This window comes from Ursus americanus, chromosome 14 (assembly GCF_024610735.1).
Source record: "Ursus americanus isolate L20-20 chromosome 14, mUrsAme1.1.p, whole genome shotgun sequence".
Taxonomy (NCBI): domain Eukaryota; kingdom Metazoa; phylum Chordata; class Mammalia; order Carnivora; family Ursidae; genus Ursus; species Ursus americanus.
The window spans coordinates 7217639-7237800 of NC_142140.1; the positions used below are offsets into that span (position 1 = coordinate 7217639).

The 20162-nt window shown below is 53.5% G+C and overlaps 1 protein-coding gene across 3 annotated transcripts in view; it reads right to left on the minus strand.

Annotated features, from left to right (window-relative positions):
* Positions 1–19778, minus strand: part of SLC6A1 (solute carrier family 6 member 1) — a 43697-nt gene extending 23919 nt beyond the window's left edge. For 2 of the 3 annotated variants that reach the window (XM_087866779.1, XM_045808241.2), the window contains exon 1: positions 19591–19778. The gene's annotated coding sequence lies outside the window, so the exon portion shown is untranslated. Of the gene's footprint in view, positions 1–396; positions 699–19590 lie in introns of those variants that run through there. The other variant, XM_087866778.1, reaches the window with a different exon arrangement.
* Positions 19779–20162: the final 384 nt, after the last annotated feature.

Here is a 20162-nt window from a genome sequence, read left to right on the forward strand (position 1 = left end):
CAGAGCTTACAGACCGCACTTCCAGAAGCAGCCTCACTCGGACACCCCAGGAGTAGCTGCTAGCCAATTTTCATTCCTGGCACCAGCTGGTTAACCTGTTGCTTCCCTCTCTCACGAAAAACAGCACACAGAAAGCACAGGCATGTCCAAGTTCACAGCAAAGGAATCTGGCTATCTTTCTAGAAAATGAACGATCTCAGAAATGGGAGCCACCTGGCAGCCAGGTGTTACTTCCCCTCTCCTGAAGCAGATACCTGCACCTGCTGGGCAGGGGCTGCCTGGCGCCAGAGGACAGCCCTGCGTGTCCACAGCAGAAGGACCACGCATCTCTTCGCCCCCTCGACAGCGCGGCCCTCCCCACCTGCTGGCAGAATGGGTAAAAGGAACACGTCTCACCGTTTCATGACTTGAGGCATTTTTCCAAGGCCTTCTTTCAGAGTCTTCCGGTTCTTCCTCGTCAGGTGACAATTTTCTGCAGATCAAGGATCTGGCTACATGTTCCCCCGAGTCCTTAACGTTTCCCCATACTAACTGAACTCCACTGAAGCAACGTTCACAAGGGCACAGTTAATGTGAGACCACAATGACAGGTCCTCTGTGTTCGCTCACCTACTCACTCACTCCTCCCTTCATTCAGCAAGCATTTGCTCAGCACACGCTGTGTGCTGAAATGGGGATGGACCCTCATTTCAAGCCCTTTGTATTCTGAACCAGAGTCTGAACCACTGAACTGACAGGAGCCAGCAGAAAGATTCCATTTTGTAAATATTTACCGAGGGCCTAATATGTGCACAGAGCTGGGCTGGACATGTGGCTCGCAAGCATTAATAAGACAAGGTCTGTGACCTTCACAAGGTCACAGCCTAGAAGGAGAAATACCTCTGCCTGTAGCCAATCACAGTACCCTGTGAAATTGCAGCAAGAGTGTGTGAACAAGACACTACAGGCCTCGAAGGAATAATTGAATTCAACCAGAGAAGGCATCCCAGGGGTGCCTGGATGGCTCAGTTGGCTAAGCCTCCAAATCTTGGTTTTGGCTCAAGTCATGGTCTCAGGGTCATGGGATCAAGCCCCCGCATCAGGCTCCGTGCTGAGCATGGAGACTGCTTGGGAGTCTCTCTCTCCCTCTGTCCCTCCCCTGCTCACTTTCTCTCTCTCTAAAATGAATAAGTTAATTAAAAAAAAAAAGGCAGCATCCCCAATGAGGGGACATTTGAACTGGGTTTTGAAGGTTGAATAGGTGTTCATCAGGCTCAAAAGGAGGGAAGGGCATCCGAAGTGGAGGGAAATGCAGGAACAGAAGTAGAAAGGTTTGAAGATAGGAAGGTCAGTTTGTGAAGGAATTTGAAAGCCAGGCCAAGGAACTTAGGGACCAGTTGCAGGGATACAACAGGGGTGATGATGTGATCAGATTAGTATTATACAAGAAGACTCACTCAGAGAGGCTCTGGGGAGGAATTAAAGAAAGAGACTCAAGGCAGGAAAGTGGTGAAAATGTTCCCATGAATATGTTCCTTCCTTGATGTGCAGTTTGAGACCAAGTCCTAAAGCTATCGATAAAAATGGGGCCAAACCAAGCAGAAAGAATACCTCTGCCAATCCCTGAGTGAGGAAATGCTTTATAAGAAAAAAAAAAAATGAAGTTTGGAAGCTCTAGATCAGAAGTGACAAAATGGGTCAAAATTGGCCCTTGGGCTTGTTTTATTTGGCCTGAACAAAAACTTTTTCAGTTTGAATTAGGAGCCAGAAATATGACTCTCTAGGATACATTATTTCAAACAGAGGGAACGGCAAGTGCAAAGGCCCTGAGGCAGGAATAATCTTGGCATGTTTGAGGGTCAGCACGGAGGCTGGGCTGGCTGGAGTCCAGTATAGGAGAACAGAACTAGTCAGAAGTGGGCAAGGGCCAGATCACACAAGGTCTCAGAGACCACAGCAAGGAGTCCAGATTTTCTTCTAAACGGGATGGTAGAGAGAAGAGGGTGTAAGTGGTGGGGGAAATCTGACTTACGTATAAGAGTCTCCCTGTGGCTGCCCAGAAGAGGCCACAGAGGGGCAGAGGTGGAAGCAGGGAGGCTCATTAAGTGGCTGAGGGTCCAGGTGAGAGAGGATAGTGACTTGAATGGTGGCAGCTAGGGCAGAGGTGGTGAGAAGTGGGACCAGGGATGGATTTTGGAGGTGGGGCCTGCAGGCCTTGCTAGCAGATTGGCTCTCAGCAGCCTAGGCTTGCACAGATGGCAGCCTGGGGGGAGGGGAGTGTGTGGCAGCCGCCTTGGACAATCCCCCCTCTGTCCCACTGCATCAGAGGGACTGGTGGCTGCGTGGGGTGGGGACTTGGGCAGAGGCCAAAAGGCCAAGGCCAGTGTCTCAGGGCTGCCATTGTCCCAGGCTAGGGGTAGGCCCAGAAGGAGGCTCAGAAGGAGTGGGGCACCATGAAGACCCAGGACGGCAAGAGTGGGAGCAGCAGGCTCGGGAGTAGGGGCCCCCACTCCCTCTCATGACGCTGTGCATACTCCTGCTTTGTCTTGCTCCCCATTCTGTAATTACAGAAATTACAGAGGCTTGCTTCATACTGCAATCGCTCTACTTGCTTTTATTTCTTTTTGGAACTCTGCAGTTCAAGAAAAAAAATTAATATTGGGTTTGGCTTCATTCCAAAGGGAAACATAATGCAGTTTATTCTCTGCTTTAGGGAAAAATGCTAGGCTCAATAAATTGGACAGGCTTTCTTGAGCATCTGTTGTATATCCAGACCCTGCCAGCTCCTATCAAGAGAGAAGAGCCAGCATTTATTGAGCACCTATTGTGTGCCAGGCATTTCACAGGTGCTATATCATCCAGTCCTCATTCCATCTCTGTAACCAAAGGCTATTTCACCCATCTGACAGATAGGGCAACTGAGGCTTGCCAGCCTGTGGCTATGGTAAAGCAGTCTCAGACTGCTTGGTGATTCAAGGCCTTGCTATCCAAAGTGTGGTTCTCTAAGAGGCAGCCTTGGCACCACCCAGAGGCCTGTTAGAAATGCAGAATCTTGGGCCCCACTCCAGACCCATGGGATCAGAAGCTGCATTTTAACAAAGTCCCAGTGATTCGGGTACACATGGAAGCTTTGGAAGCTGTAGCTTAGGGATGGCCCTGATTACTTCACAGAGCTTGATTCCAGTCCCTGTATGACCAGGGGCTAGATATTTAGCATGCTTGAGTATCAGTTTCCTCATCGGTAATTTCGGACTCCTGTACTCCACAGGACAGTTGTGAAACTCCGAATCAAGATAATGCATGGGAAGAGGCTGGTGAGAGCAGAGGGCCTGGTGCACAGGAAGTGCTTAATAAACAGCAGCTTCGATTGCTATTCAAAGACATAAATGGCCGGGGAAGTGCTTTGTAATTGAAAACCATTGCACAAATAGGAGGACCAATTAATAGCTGATAATCGCGTGCAGAAGGTCAGAGGGAGGATGGAAGCAGACAGGTAGACGCAGGTGCTATGAGTAGCCTTTGACACCTGCCCTGAAGGTTAGGGAGGAATCCCTGGAGAAGGTGCTCTGATGGCAAAGGGACAGCTGGAGAGGGTCTCTGAGGCCTCAGGACTTCGGTCTCAGAGACCTGAGTCTGGGAGCAAGAACTCAAACTTTGCCAGGGTGTGAGCTGCGGGCAAACTGGACGCCACAGGTCTAGACGGAAGATCCTTCTCCTTGGACCCTCAGCCACTGGACTTAGGGCCAGGACCTATGCAGCCTCCTTCCCGCTCCAGACTTGTTCTCTGCCACACTGGTACCCCTGGTCTATACCAGCAGTCTACAGATGAAGAACAAGGCCCAGAGAGGGCTGGTGGCTGGCCCAAGGTCACACAGGACACAAACGGTATGATTCCTGGAGACCCCTGCCACCCCAATTCTCAGCTCATTACACACTCATACTCAAGAGATGAAGGAAAGGAGCTCCACATCTTGGCACAAACTCCTCACCTGCCTCAACATACCTGAGAGGTGATTTGCAGACCCAGGTGCATTTCTTAAGAGCATCTATTGAATACCTACGCTTCACAACACAATACCACTGTGACTTTCAAGTAAGTTACTTATTTTCTCAAAGTGTTCGTTTCCTCATCAGGAAATGGAGCCAAAAGTAACCACTTCATGGTGTGAGGACTGGATTTGAATTTTCTAGTACTGTGCCCGGCCCAGCAAGTGCTAAATACATTACAACTGAAATGATTACTGGTTCCATTTTTCAGATGATGGTACTGAGGCTCAGAGAGGTCAAGTGACCTGTCCAAGGTCACACAGGATTTAACCCAGGCCCTCTGACTCACAGTCTGGTGGTATCCGCTCCCCCAGCAGGTGCCTGTCAGCCATGGGCTTGTGTGAAGTTCTCTGAAGCCTTTAGGTGTAGGCTTACCACTTATTCAAGCCTTCCTGCTGGGTTCTGAGGGGAAGAGATGTGCTTGCAGCCTCTGAGAGCCTGGAATTCTGGTTTTCTGGGATGCCCCCAAAGCCAGAATGTAGAAGGCTAGAGAATGCACCCGCCCACCCCCAACAACCAGAGTGAGAAAAAAAAAAAATCAGCTTTATAACTGCTAGAGGCTTAACAGACCCATCTAACTGTGAAATAAACTCCAGGAGTTTATTTCGAGCTTCTCTTTCTTTTGTGGTAGCACACAGGAAAAAACTCCGCAACTTTTCATTAACAAAGAAGGAAAGAAAAAAAGAAGAGCTCAGAGCGCAGGAAGGAAGTGAGCCCAGCACTTACTAACATGCCAGGGTAGCTCTAATTGATTTATGTGTATTAACTATTCTCATTCCTTCCCCGTTTACTGATGGATCACCTGAGGCACAGAGAGGTTAAGGTGGCTTGCCAAAGGTCTCACAGCTAGGAGCAAGGGGAGCTAAGAGGAACCCAGGCAGCTGCGCTCCTGCATCCGTGCTCTCAAACACTCTATTCTGGGGCACCTGGGTGGCGCAGTCGTTAAGCGTCTGCCTTCCGCTCAGGGTGTGATCCCAGTGTTCTGGGATCGAGCCCCACATCAGGCTCCTCCGCTGGGAGCCTGCTTCTTCCTCTCCCACTCCCCCTGCTTGTGTTCCCTCTCTCGCTGGCTGTCTCTCTGTCATATAAATAAATAAAATCTTAAAATAATAATAATAATAAACACTCTATTCTGCTCTCCCTAGTGGGATACCAGTGGAACCCCCAAACCCCACCTTTAGGGTGTGTAAGAGTGGCCCATTTCCAGCAAGCAACTCCCTCCAGGACAAACCCCCACAGGGACAAGGCCTGCCGCTCTTTTTAAGAAACCCAAGGGAGGCTGCTGACTTCTGGCTCCCTAAGAGGCTAACTTGTCTCCATGGCCGTATTGGCCAAAACTGCCAGTGTCCCAGGAGCCAACAAGAGGCCACATGGGATCCAAGCTGAGCAGCTCTCCCCAGGCCCCAGGGGCTAGAGGCTCTAATTAGAGTCACCTGGGGAGCAGCCAGCCCCAAGGGGTGGTAATCCCCCTGGGGAGTGCCCAGCTCTCCTCCAACTGCACATATGGGCCCTGCAGCCAGGAGGCCTGCCTTCGGGCCACGTCTACAGGGCAAAGAGGGAGCATGGCCAGCTGGAGACTCTGGAGTCACGGGCCCCGTGTGGGAATCCACTCCGCACATTACCAGCTGTGTGAGTTGCAGCCAGGCCCCTCTGCTTTCTGTGCCTTGGTTCTCCTCCGTGTGCTAGGAGAGGAGCCAGACCATGCCTTCTAGCGCCCCTTCTGATGTGCGTCCTCATCTCATCTCATCCTGAGAGTCAAGGTCACACCATCACTGGTTTGCTAACATCTGCCCTGGCCCCTAATTGTCTGCAAAGCCCGACTGAGCACCTCCTCTTGTCAAGGCGATTTTCAATCCAATCTAGTCCGCATGGACCGTGCACACCCCGGTAGCCGGTCCACACCAGGTGTAGGGGAATGAAGATGCCAGTCGGAGTCTGGGCCTGCTGCCACTGAGCTCCCGGGACGGACAGCCGGGAGCTCTCGGGACGGCTGGGCCACAGGTAACCAGCATCCATGGGATAAATTCTTCATCAGCTCACAGTAGGAGGGATGGCCCTCTTGGCAGGCAACTGGGAGAGAATGGCCCTGTGTCCCCTGACAGAGGGTACAGAAGCAGGGAGGTTCTCTTTATAACCACAGCCAGAGAAAGCAGGACTGGGATCCTTGCCTTACCCCAAGCCTAGCTGCTGGTCCATTCTGGGCAGAGAGAACAGGGGGAAAATGCATAATGCACTTAGGGCCAGTGAGGAGCCTGGCATGGCTGGCTAGAAGCTGGGGTGATTTAAGGAGCATGGCTGGAGAGGTGGAAAGGAGTAAAGGGCTTTGAAGGCAGGAAAAAGGGGTGCACTGTATCCTGTAATAAGAGCGGAGACCACACTGCACGTTTACGTGCTTAATGTGTTTAAGGTCCAGATGATCATATTTACCTCTCACCACACGCCACGGCACGAATGTGGAAACTGAGGCTCAAAGCAGTAAAGCAGATTCCAGAGCCCACACTTCTAACCGCTCTTCCCCACCTTAGGCACTGGGGGGAACTTGGGAGCCACTGAAGCCTTTTAAAGTGGGGAGATTTGATCTGATGATGACTTGGCAGGAGCCTGGGGAGAAGGTGGGTGAGAGGACAGCACTGGAGCTGAGATCAAGGTGGGGTTGAAGGGGAAGGCCTTGCCACTATTCACAATGTGACTTGCATCCTGACTAATGACTATCCAGTCTTATCTCCCCAGCTACAATGTCCCCCCCACACAGATGGGACCTGGGTCTTCAACTTGCCCTGTTTCCTCACAGTCGCTCAAATAGCGATAAATGCCTGTGTGCTATGCTGAGTTCCACCTTCCCTCCCCATCTGTCACTCTGTCCCTCTCTGTGACAGGGGATGTTGTTATAAGTCCTCAAGAAACGTCTGCTGTGGGGAAGGTGGCACTGGTCTCCGAAGCAGCAGGGTGCTGGGTTTACAAGTGCGCCCTCAGGAAAGCGAACGGAAGGCTGGTTCTGGGGTGTAAATGCTCCCACTGCAGCCAGCTCAGGTGCCACCGTGAGGTCCCAGGACTGGGAGGACACGAGCGCACTCCGGTAGTGGGTTCCTGAGCACTTCCCTTACGGAGAGCCTGGACACCGCTGCTCCTGCAGGCGCCCAGGGCCCAGAGTCCAGCCCTCTGTGGGTGCTGAGGAGCGGGGAGGGACGGAGCGAGGAAGGCGGGAAGGAGGAGGAGAAAGGAGAGCAAAGAGTGAAATAAGTCAAGAAGAGAAAGAGAATTATCATATGGTTTCTCTCATCTATGGAACAAAGGGACTAGGAAGATCGGTAGGGGAAGAAAGGGATAAAGAAAGGGGGGGTAATCAGAAGGGGGAATGAAGCATGAGAGACTGTGGACTCTGAGAAACAAACTGAGGGCTTCAGAGGGGAGGGGGTGGGGGAATGGGATAGGCCGGTGATGGGTAGTAAGGAGGGCACGTATTGCATGGTGCACTGGGTGTTATACACAACTAATGAATCATCGAACTTTACATTAAAAAACATTAAAATAAAATAAAATAAAATAAAATAAAATAAAATAAAATAAAATAAAATAAAAAGAAAGGAGAGCAAAGAAAACCGGAGGGTCAGGGAGTAGCAGAGAGGTGAGAGCAGGGGTACAGGAGGAAGACGGAAGGAAAAAGAAAAAAATAAGGACAGTGGAGGGAGGGGAGATGGGGTGCTGTCCCTTTCCTGTGGGCTGCGCTAGGCTCTGCTCTGATCTCACGGTAGCCTCCGGACAACCCAACGAAGGAGGGGGCCTGTATTTTAGCAGGAGGAAACGTGGTTGGCAGAGCCCACGGTCTTGAGTGGTTGAGGAGCTGTGACCCCGGACCCAGGCCGCAGGGTCTGCCCGGCTGGCTCCCTCCCTCTGGTGTAACTGGATTCACTGGGGCCAGCCCACTGGTCTGTGCCTTCCGGACAGCTCGAGGCACCTACTGCGAGGTACCCTGTGCCGGGCACAGGCCTCAGGGCCCTGGCCGTCCTGTTCCAGGCTACGCCTTTCGTCCTCCCTTCCTTGGCCGGGGGTGTGCAATTTCGCAGCAAGGCGCTCCAGGGGCTGCCTCTGCACAGGCCCCGGCTCACGCAGTCAGAAAGGATTCATTCAGGTCAGGAAATGAGAGCGACGCGCTGACCACCCGGCATTCTTTCACATCACTCTTTGCCTTTTAAGACACACTTGTAAGAAAACCCGCGGGTTAAATCACTGCTCTCTTCTGTTCAAGACGTGCTTGAAGGACTCTGAAGGGCGTTAGGATAAACGCCCTTTCCAAACCCAGATTGGGGGAAAAAGAACACCACAGTCCTGCAGGGACGGGCTGGACTAAATGATAATCTGCAGTAAGCCACACGCAGGCCCGCCGCCTACACGGAGAGCTGACGCCTACACGGAGAGCTGACGGGCGTCAGAGTAGCCCTTCGGGGGTGGGGGCGGCGGGGGCGGCGGGCATCGCTTAGTTCATGATCAGGGGTCCACACCTGGGGCTCCATTTCCAACTCCGTGGGCTTTCCCGGCTCCGTTCTAGAGATGAGCACACTGAAGCCCCGAAGATAAACTCTCTGAGTCAAGATCACACAAAGTCACAATAAAAACCCGCAGGGATCTCACCCTGATGGCCTGCGGGGGCCGAGTGGGTCCCCTGTATGTGTTTGGTTGAGTGGGCTCAGAATTTCAAAACTTGAACTTGCCGGTAACGCGGGGAGGGGGTAGGTATGTGCTGACCAGTTTATTGTAAGTCCCGCCACGACTATTATCTTGTCCCTGATCTCTTGACTCATTTCTTTGACCTGCCTGGCTCTCGGTGGACCTTGAGTTTGCGATCTCATCACTCCAGAAAGCTCTTCTAAGTGGTAGAAGGACAAAGTTACTCTTTCTCCTTCTCTAGGAGATGGACACAATTCTTGGGGATGGTAGCGATCAAAAACAAAAAAAAACTACATTCAGTATTGTAATTGTAATTTTATATCTGGGAAACAACAAATCCTATTGTTCTCTTAATACAAGCTCAGTGGGATTTTAAAACAACGTTGAGAGACGCTGCTTTAGAATATTTTGCAAGAATGAGGAGGGTGTGTATTTTTGGAATTGATTAAGGGTCAGATTCCAGGGTCTCGAATATTTCCCACAAGAGAAAGCTGATTTTATTTTTAAAAGACTCAAATGAATGCTCACTTTAGCCAACACAGCTGTTCTTGATTCATTCACTTAGCCTTCTAAAGGAATCTTTATAGTATGAACCTCCCCTTCTTTGTAAAGTGAAAAATCACAGGCAGCAAGAAAAACCTACCTGTTTGGGAAAATGGGATTTTCACTGAGCACATTTGAAGTCCATGGCCAATGAACACACTCACGAACACCTTCGGCTGGGGCTGTCAAAGGGTATACGGACAGGGGCAGGCAGAACAGGGGAGTGGTTAAGGGCAAGAAAACCCTCTGATGCTGTGTGACCATGGGTTAGTCCCCCATCCTCTCTAAGACAGAGGTGATGATACCTACATTTAGCTACTATGAGGATTAAATGAGATAATACGTAAAGTGGTTTAACACAGAACCTGGTACAGAGTAAAATGCTTGCTACCTGGCAGATACTATCATAAATAACTTTATTAGGGCTAATATAATTTGTTTTGTTTTGTTTTTGATAGCTATGGGGAAAAGTCCCGGGCAGAATGCCACAGTTATCTTAACCTATAAGCAATCAATAGAAGGGAACGGTGCCAGCCACCGGGAAACGCTGATCAAACCAAAATCTCAGAGCAAATCGTTCATTAAACACGATTCCCGAAGTGGATGTGTGTACCTTTCCTGCAATTAGCACATTCTTTCAAATCCTGGTTAAATGTCAGCCGTCTTCATGTGGCCACTGAACGAGTCCCCCTGACCCCTCTCCGGAGTCCGAGGTCCTCAGGCTTATTGCTTCACACCCTGTCATCCAGCCCCAGGATCGGCAGAGAACAAATGACCTCCCTCTCTGGGAATCCAGAAACAGGTTGCTATCTCTGGGGGTGGATTTGCTCAGACAGGTTTGCGGGAACAAGCAAAATGGTTGCTTGCACCCGAGTCTTCGGGATCCCAGCTCTCACCATGGCTTTTACAACAGCCCAGTGCCTGAGTCCGGCACCCTCTTTCTGCTTCCCAAAAGGAGTGGGCCTGTCTGCCAGCTCCACCACATCTTTGCCAGCATGCAAATGATGCACTTTGGGGTTTCTCGGGGTGTTAACCCCATGCTCTCCAATCCCCAATGAGGGGAGTAAATATTTTGCACCAGCTGTGCCGGAGGGAGAATTGAAAGAGCGTGGGTGAGAGTATTTATTTTCCAAAAGGGTTTACAGCACGGGGTCATTTAGATAGCTGGCAGAGAGAAAAGGCAATTTCCCCCAGCGTGGTTCGCACATGGGCTTTTAGGGACAGCACACAGCACACTTTTAGGTACATCAATCATGCTTTCCAAATGCAAAATATTGATGTATATTTTTGGTGATGGGGGCTGTTCATCTGTTCCACTGATATTCACTAGCCCAGAATGCAGAGCTCTGTTAGGCATCGTCCTTATCCTCATTTTCGCCAGTTGCGCTTGTCTAACACCACAAATTTCAAGCTGACACACGGTTGGGAGCAGCTCCTTCTCCTAGCCGCTGCTCTCGGGGTTAATCATCAGAGCTACTGCCGCTTGCTCAGGAGCCGGGTCTGACGCTCTAGCTACCTTACCTTATTTGGTCTTAGAACAATCCTATGAGGGAAGTCTGTTATTGTCCCTGTTTTGCAGATGAAGACCTGGAGTTTCAGACAGGTAAAGTGACTTGTCCAGGGTCACGCAGCTAGGAAGTGGCAGGGCGGGATTGGACTTTGGCTCCAAAGTTGGTATGGGCAGCTACCTTGCCATACTATTTCCCCACTCTTCCTGGGCTGGAATTGTCATCCCTGTCCCATCCGAATTCCCACAAGCACTCTCTTCAGCAGTCTTTAGAGGGGTCGAGGTGCCCTGAGTGCAGGGCTCAGAGCTGGCTCCCTTCTGGTTCACTATCCCACCCACCGCCCATCCTCTCCAGGTGCCCCTCCGGGCCCTTCCCCGGGGCCTAGATTTCCGACACCAGTGTGAAGTTGAGATCCCAGCTCCACCTCGCGCCTGGCTGTGTGACCTGGATGTCACCTGTCTTCGCCTTACTTCGTGCCTCCACGAAGGGCAGGTAATTATCCCTCTCTGCCGAGGCAGTGGGAAGGATGGAACTAGGTGAAGCAAGTGTCCCCCGCAGCTGTCCCCACCCACCCAGACCGAGTCTCCTTCTTGGGGGAGCTCAAACCCCAGACACAGTCCTCCCTGCACGCTTGCTCACTCGCTCCAGCGGGTCCCGAATCAGCATTCAACACACATCGCTCTGCCTGTACAACGCCATTATCTCCTGAGGACACAGGCTCCGTTGTCACGGCAACCAGAGTCCTTTCACCAACTCTATTTAATAATTTCTCAACAGTGGAGCTGGGCTGGCTTGGGGCAGGGGAAAGAGCACTGGGTTAGGGGTTAGAAGCTTTGGGTCCTAGCGCCTGTGGCCCTAGGGCTCCTCCCCTCTGGGCCTCAGTTTACTCATCTGTAACACAGGGGTATCTGAAATGAGGGGATCTTGTAACTTTCTCTGGCCTAGAAAAACCTAAGAAACAGTTCTCCAGGTCCAGGAGGCAGGGGCCTGGAGCCACTGGAGAGCAGATGGAAGCTGAGTGACATCCAAAATTCCCAAGAAGAACCAGAAGTTATCTTTAGTGACCAAACTCTCTCCTTCTGCTGAATTGCCCACCAGAATGTCACTTTTCAGATGTTTATGCAATCTCCGCAACCCTCAGGTTCGGAGCTGGGGTTGGCTAGGAGACACAGTTTTGCCTGCAGCCATCACAGCCCTGACTCTCCCCCATTTTGCAGATGTGTAAACTGAGGCACAGAAGGCAAAAGGGTTGTCCATGGCCGTGCAGCAGGTGGAAAGTCCAGCTGTCCAGGAAGGCCGGGTTGGTGTGCCCGGAGAAGAGGGCCGGTCCGCAGCCTGTCATGCCTCATTCTCGGCCCATGGCTGAATGCGCTCTGGCCCCCACTTGTGTCCTCTGGCTCTCATTGAAGAAGCCTTGTAGGTCATAAAAAGCAAGAGGTAAGTACCGACGATGTGTCCCACTATTTTGGGCCCTAGAGACGCCAGAAGACACAGCATTCCTGCTTGTAGGGAATGTACAGTTTTGACTGTAAGCAGCTCATCGAAGGCCAGAAACAATGCTTGATTTGTCTCCACAAATCACGGTAGGACGTGGCATACAGAAGGTGCTCAAAATTTCACTTGGCCCCGTTGTTTGCCCACCTCTGCCCCTGGAGGTAACTTGTCCAGGCCCCCAGAGGTCTCCCAGAGTGGCCACCAACATTCCTAACTCCAAGGAGCTGCTGTTGGACCCCACGCTGGGGAGGTCACCAATATGGACAGGCTTTGTGGCTTCTGTCTTGGTCCCGGGGCTGGGGAGGGGGCGGTTCTGCCTCGGCCCCAGTCCCTGGCACTGCTTTTCGGCATAGCCACGGCCAGCCCAGCGGCACTATTAAACTCATCCCGGGTTGGCATTTTCATTTAATACCCACGGGATAATTAACAGTGCTGCATCTGCTCTGTCATTAGCGGCATTCACTGCCATTTGGAGAAAGGGCTCTTATCTTCCCCAGTCATTAGTCTCGGGAGGCTATTATGGGGGAAATGGAGGAGGAAGCGGGGCGTGCAGCCACCCATCCCCTGCCTGGAGAGCCGGCGCCGGGCTTGCGGAGCAGCCCATAGTCCAGTCCAGTCCAGTCCAAATCCCTTGGCTTTAAGGACTGAGAAAGCGAAGTCCAGAGAGGGGAAGGACCCTGCCCTTTATCCCCTGCAAGCTCCGAGTTCTGCCCAGAGTGCAAGCCCAGGCCTCAGGGTCCCGCAGACCTAGACGTGAGTTGCAATTCTGCGGCGCGTCAGTGGGGCGACCCTGGGCAACCACGTGAGCTCCCTGGGCCTCAGTTTCCTTATGGAGGATCCTAGAGCAGTGCTTGTCAAGTCCTCAGCTCAGTGCCTGGATCACAGCCAGAGCTCAAAGGCCAGGAAGGGCTTGTAGCTATCTGATCATTGGCTACCAACCTGTTAAAAATGTATGCGTTTAAATTCCATCTCCACATAATACTCTTTGGTAGGACAACTTCTTCCCCGTTCCCAAGCTCCCTTTTTTTTATTTTAAATCATAGGTGAGACCTCGATCTCAAGTTCTGAAAACATCCGACATGGGAGCAGAGGAGCAAAGGGACCCGGGCAGCAGGGGAGCTGGACCCCAGAATCAAGGGCATGGGAGCCTTTGGCTTTGGCTGCTTTTATTTTGTATGGTTGACATTCTGCCTCAGTGAGTCCAAGCCCCTGTCTCCTCCACTGTGACCTCCACTCAGGTGCTTCCCAGAGGCAGAGGGTAGCATGAAAAGGCACCTGGGGGTTGGTATCCGCAAGGCTTGGGTTCAAACTCGGCTGTGCAAGCCAGGATAAGTGACTCCACCTCCCTCAGCCTCCAGGTCCTCCTCTGGCCGAGGGGACCGTAGCCCCTATCCCCTAGCATCCTTCTCACCAGCCTCAGGAGGCCCAGGACTGGTGCCCAGGGGACGTGCCACACTCGGTGGCTGGGGACTAGCTGGCCGGGCAGGGAGGGGAAGAGTCAAACTCCCAGGCACCCTTGCCCCCTGACACCCCAGGAGGAAGCTCCCAGAACTTGTGATTTTTTATCATCTCCAGCAAGGGCAGAGGGGAAGTGGGGTAATGGCCAGAAGAAGTGATTGATTCCCTCCCCTTTCCCACCCTCTGAACTGGAAAGGACTCAGAACTACTCAGCCTGCTCCTCCAGCAGGTCCCAAATAACCCAAGGCTCACTTAGGAATACTGCCCAAACCCTTCCTGGTTGCCAGGGCCCTGAGACCTTTCTAGACAAGCTCACGAGGCCCCTGGTGTATTTGTTTTCACCCAAATCCACCTAGATAAGCATGCTTGTGTTCATGCACTGCCCGAGAGAAATCATCCCTTCCTTTCCCCCGAAATCTGGCTACCGCTGGGGGCCCCCTGGCCAAATGAGCTCACATCAGACTCCACAAACTCCCGGCATAACCGGGAAGATGTTAGCCTCTGGCTGGAGCTCAGAACGCCAGGGAAGGCTAAAACGACGCCAGGGCCCTTTCTCCCACACAGTCCTGCCATCGGTGTCCGCAGGCTTGCGGTTCTGCCTGCCACAGATCGGGCTCCCGGGCTCCTTCTCAAGGGGCAACCTGCTGCATTCGGACTTGGGTTCCATAAAGGTGAATCCCAAAGCTGGGAATCCAGAGGTCAGGGATGAGTGTGTCCAGGGCTTGCTGAGCCTCAGTTTCCCCATCCAAAGGATGGAGATCATAAAGGCAAAAATAACAACAATAATTTCACTTGGAACCCCTGGTGCTGTTGCAAACTTCAACTATGAAATTCTACGTAAGTGTTAAGCGTGCGTGTACTCGTGTGTACAAAGAGATCTCATTTGAGTCAAGGTCATTCTGACTTGGGCTTTATGAGAAACTAGCTTTAAAAAAATATCTTTTTGTTTGACAGAGGATTCTTCTCCAGGATATCAAGGACGCTATTTTCTTCCCCTGGAATACTTACAGGATCAAAAGACAGAACAGCTTCAAGATCATTTTTCTGCAAACTGCAAAGTACTCTTCCGATGACGACTTTGATCAGCACTAAGTTCTGGCAAACTGCAATACTGATACCAAATGTTGTTGCTCACCACCTCCCATGGCTGCTGTCCTCTCCCTGGACAGAACCTCCTTACCAAACAATAAGGCCATGAAAACAACCTGCTGTCAATGTCTTTCGGGGTGTCTTTGACCTTGAATGTCTCTCTGGCCAGGGCTCAGCTGTGTCAGGAGCTGGCATGCAACACTGACCCTGCAGACACCATGCACTGAGAGGTGGGCAGAGCTGCAGGTCACCGTCCGAGACAGCCACCAACTCCTGCATCCTCCAGCCTGGTCTGTACACCAGGATCCCATCCAGCCCTAGAAGCTGGGGGCTTCTCCTGCAGCCAAGAGGGCCCCTGGCACCCTAATGTGGCCCGTTCCACCTAACGGCACACCCCCTGCTTTCAAAGAGCCACAGCCAATCGCTCGGCGAGACCTGGCCTCCTTGTAATTTCCAATTTGTGACAAAGGTAAAAATAGAAGGCCATTCGATGCAGGCAGCTTGCATCAAATTGGATGCTGGTTTCATGTCATGTCAGATCACAGTAAACGGAGCTGATGACTTCGTTGGCCACCCTCAATGGCTTTCAGAGCAGTGAGAAGGTAGGCGACAAATTGGGGGACACCTAAGCGTTAGGGAAAGGTGGCTGGGTACACAACATTAAAACCAGCTTTAAATGAACTTGAAGTCTAGCTCACAGATATGCTGTAAGACGCAGGGCACTTGAGTGCGGATCCCAATTCTGCACCCTAGCAGCTGAGGGACCCCGGGCACAAACTCCTCTCTCCATGCCTTGGCTTCCCCTAAGGAACACCACTGGCCTCCCAGAGCTGTGGCAAAGCTCGACTGATGGAAAACAAAAGGGGAGGAGTGCTTTCTAACTGTGCAGCCCCACAGTGGGGCGTGTGGTCCTTGCCAAGCGAGCAGCGTCCAGGGGCTCTTCCAGGGCGGGGATGTCAGCACCAGGCGGCTGAGCGGGCTCCAGGGGCCACTTACTAGCCTTGCAACCCTGCAGCAAGCGCCTTCACCTCTCTTCTTCTCGGTGTCCTTATCTGCACAGGGACAATCCATGTACCCCACGGGGTTTTGTGAAAATTAAACGCAATGGTGTAAGTAAAGCGCACAGCACACCCCCTGGCAGACCGTCAACTTGCAATAATGGTTGGCTATTGTTGTTCCGGACGATATTATCACTGGAACAATATTTCGTGGGGTTTTTCTTTTTTTGCTGTTTGTGACTGAATCCAAGTCTGCGCTGAAATATCACAGCTTGTGTTCACACCTACCTTCTATGCCAGGCAGCCCTTACCCCTCCTATTCGCTGCCTCCCCACTGACTCTCACGGCAACCTTCCCCCTGGCCCCGAGGTCTGCAGGTGAGCTCCGAGCAAAGATGCTGGATTTCACAAAGCTCACGGAGGCACGTTTCCTGGGAAGCCCTGTTTTGGGGTCCATATCTGGTCTCCCAGCTGTTTCCCCCTTAGGTACCACACTCGTCCCCTCCACCTCCCAGCAACCTTCAGGGAATGGAGCAAAAAGGTGACAGAAAGGAGCACCGGCTGTGAGCCCATTTGAGGAGCCGGTGCAGGGGAATGCCGCGGAGCAGCGGATGTCTGCGATCTCCTCACCGATAGGGGCCCTGCTGCTCTTTGCAACTGGAGTCAATTCAAGGTTGTTTTCACCGCGGCAGGGGCTGTGCTCTGTCCACCGTTCTCTGGGCACAGAAAAGCGCAGGCGACGCGCACAGGGAAATTGAAGGGGCAGTTCTGACATGGGCAGAAACAGGCTGACACTCACGTCTCTGTTTCCTTCTGGGGAATAAGGCGATTACGGGGCTCTAACTGGGTTTGGCACTGCAGCTGCAGCTAAGGGACAGGGCTGCTGGGGTGGTGAGAATTCGGTGATCAAAGGGAAGGAAACTGGGCACACCTGGGACCAGGTGACAGGGAGGGGCTCTGGCATCCCATCTGCTCCCAAGGACGAAGGGGACAGACTTGGGGACAGACTTCGGACGGGGCTGGAGGTAGTGGGCAAGGGTTAATGGTTGGCACTCGGCCTGTGATGCATATGCATGCTAAGAGAGGAAGGAAAAAGCCATCTCTGAATTCCACGTGGCTTGGGACAGCTCTGTCTCAGCTGCTGAGCTCACAGCCAAGCCTAGGAACAGTGTCTTTATGTGACGGCGAGAAGCCACCTGACATTGGTGCTTTATTCAAGCTCTTAACATACGCCGGGAAGGTAGAGAAATAGCCACTGCTCAGACAGCAGACCCAGAGGCCTCACTGTCAACCATTCAGTCCTCACCATCACCCTTCCACCTCACTCTACGGAGGTCAAAACTGAGGCCCAGAGATCCAACGGTGGGGCAGAGTGTTGGCCAGGAAATCAGAAGAGCGGGGTTCAGATCCCCGCCCTGTCACTTTCTAGCTGGGTGACCTTGGGCAAGTCACTTCCCCTCTCTGTACTGCAGTTTCCTCCCTTCTGAAGTGGGGATTAGAACGGTACCTGCTGCATAAGGTTATTATAGGAATTATGAGCCGGCCACACTGGGAGCTTTCAGTACTCCATTCCTTCCTTCTACTGGGGATGAGAACTTACCCAAGGTCACCGGGCCAGAAAATGGCAGCACCCCGGCTCAAAGCCAACTCAGCCAGGGCTGGTTCTGGTCTCAGACTCTACCTTTCAGAGCCTCCTTGGCTCAATGACATAGAAAGATACTGCAGGTCGGTCCATGCCAGCACTGTTGTCACCTTCCATCCATGCAGGCTATATTGTAAGACACTCGAAAGTGCTTGCTCTGTGCTGGGCCATGCATAAACAAATGGCATTTGGAGCTCCTGATTGCCAGGCATGTGAAATCCGGCAGAGACAAAGCTATTGTGCTTCTTTCGGCTTTGATGGACTTGCTCTTTCCTCGTCTTTACCCTCTGAGTTGCTTCCTTCTGGGCCTCTCGATGTGCCCATCAGCTCCACCCTGAGCTTCTGGGGACCCACTTCACACCACACCTCCAGCCCTGAAACGAAGGGCTGCACACAAGAGAGATGGTCCCTGCTTCCTCTCCCAGGGCAGCTGCCTCTCTCCTGTGTGGTTCTTAGGGATCGCCCCACTCTCCAGATACTCTGCCAGATAAGCCCGGCTGTGTGCCCCTGCCTGGGACTCACTGTTTGTCCTCCAAGCCCTGGCCACTGAGCCAGTGCTTGGCTGGAGAGAGAGAGAGCGCTTTCTTTGTTTGCTGCTTGCCTGACAATTTATTTCTGAGACTCAAGAGAGGCTCAGCCATTTTGCCCTGGATGCTCTGAGGAAGGGTCTCTCCCACTCCTCCTGGGACATGTACCTCTAAGGGGCAACATCTCCTCTTCCTCCTCCGCCTGGGGGAGGGCCTGAGACTGCTCAGACCCCTACCAGAGCAGAGGCTGGGTCAACCCTTCCCAGAGAGAGTACTCCGAAGAGAGACAGACAGACAGAGGGTACAAGTTGCCTGTAGTTTCCACTGATCTCCTTTGTTCTGGAATTTGGGAGTTGGGGCAGTCTTTTCAGACTCCCTTATGAATATATTTTCCCCGAAAGTTCCCAGAGAGAGAGAAAAATCTAAGCAATGCCCAGCACCTAACACCCCCTCTCACCAAACACCTCCTCTCTCACCAAACACCCACTTTGTGTGTCACAGAAAAATGAAGGTCGACCCCAAAGTCCACTCACATAGCCTGACAGCCTCTGATTTTGGGGGTGTCACCAAAGCTCAGGGGCCATTTTACTCAGTGCTTCCCCCTCCACCCCAGTTCTTCATGGGCATGAGGCTGGGGTTTCTAGGAGAGGGAGGGAGAGCTCCAGCCCCACATCAGGAAGAAACAGGGCTTTATCATTTGGCTTTTTAAAATCCAATTTTCTCCTTGGGGTCCATGTCTATTTTGGGAAGAGATTAGCTAAGAGTCTCAGTAGAGGGTTGTCCGGTCTAAGTTCCTTGTCTGAAGACCAAGCCAAGCTAGAACAGGGCATCTGTGGGTGCCACCCGTAGGGATAGTGGGCACAAAGGGACCAGACACGGAGACCCTACGGTCATTGTCCTGGGGTGAGAACCGTGGCGGACACTTTTCCTTTCCCTATCCCCGGAGAGTAAATGTGGGACACAAGAAGGTGAAAACCGTTTCCGCGGCGACAAGGGGACACTGTCCTCAAACCCTCTGGGGGACTCCCCTCACCCCACATTCCTAGGGGAAAGGAGTGGAGAGCGTGGTGCGAGCTAGTGTGCGCTCAGCCCAGGCTGTGGTAAATGCTTTTCAGCCAACATTTCCTGAGAGCTCGAGCTGCCCCAGGACGGGAAGCAGGTGACCCATCCCCAAGTCGCTCGCCCCAGAGCCCTTCGAGAATAAATGAGGCGCACGACTCTACCTCGGCGCATCTGACCCTGAGACAGAAAAGTAGCCAAGGCCCCCCAAACGCGCTTCGTATTATTCACTCCCAGGGTCCCCGCAATCCCCTGAGAAACAGACGCGGCGCTTCGACGGCTCCAACTAGGAGAATCCAGAGCCAGCTAGGAAGTCCAAGGGGGCTCCGCGACAGGGAAGGGGCATGAGACTCTCGCGCCCCTCGCGCGAGTCCCCCTGCCCCCCGCGCGTCCCAGGGGAATGGCCCGGGCTCACGTCGGCGGTGGGGGCGGTCCCGAGCTGCTCCGTGCGGCCCTAAGACCAGGCGAGACGAGGCGCGGGGTTCGGAATGTGGGTGTCCGCCCCCACCCCGCCCGGCCCCATCTGCCCGGACCGTCCGGGGGTCTGCGCTCCGCGCCCCGACGCCGGCCGCCCTTTCCTACCTGCGGCCCGGGCTGCGCTGCCCGCAGCGGGGGCTGCGCGGGCAGCTCGGCCGCTCCGGTGCGCTCCGGGCGCGGGGCCGCTCCGGGCTCGGGCCGCGCTGCGCTCCCGGCTCCTCGGCTCCTCGGTTCCTCCGCGCCGCGCGGCTCGCCCGCAACCTCGCCGCTCGCTCGGTCTTCCGAGGGCGGGAGGAGGGACACGGGGAAGGGGTAGGGCGGGGGAGCGAGGGACGGAGGGCGGGAGCGCGCGCGGGCGGGGGGCGGGGCGCTGCTCCGGGAGCCCGCCCAGCCCGGGGAGGGGCGCCGCCCGCCGCCCGCCTCCCGCCCCCCGCCCCCTGCCCGCGCTCCCCCCGGCCCGAGCAGCGCGCTCCCCACGCGGCCGCCGCCCGGCAGCCTCCCCCGGCAGCTTCTCCCCCTTGCCGTCGCCGCTGCTCTCCCTGCCTTCCTCTCCTGGGCCCCGTTCTCTCTCCAGCCCGCCTTCCAGTTCTCCCCTCTCCTCTTCCCCTCTCCTTTCCTTCTCTCTCTCCTCCCTCCCTCTGCCAGCCCACCCCTATCCGTCTCGCCTGCTCCCCTCT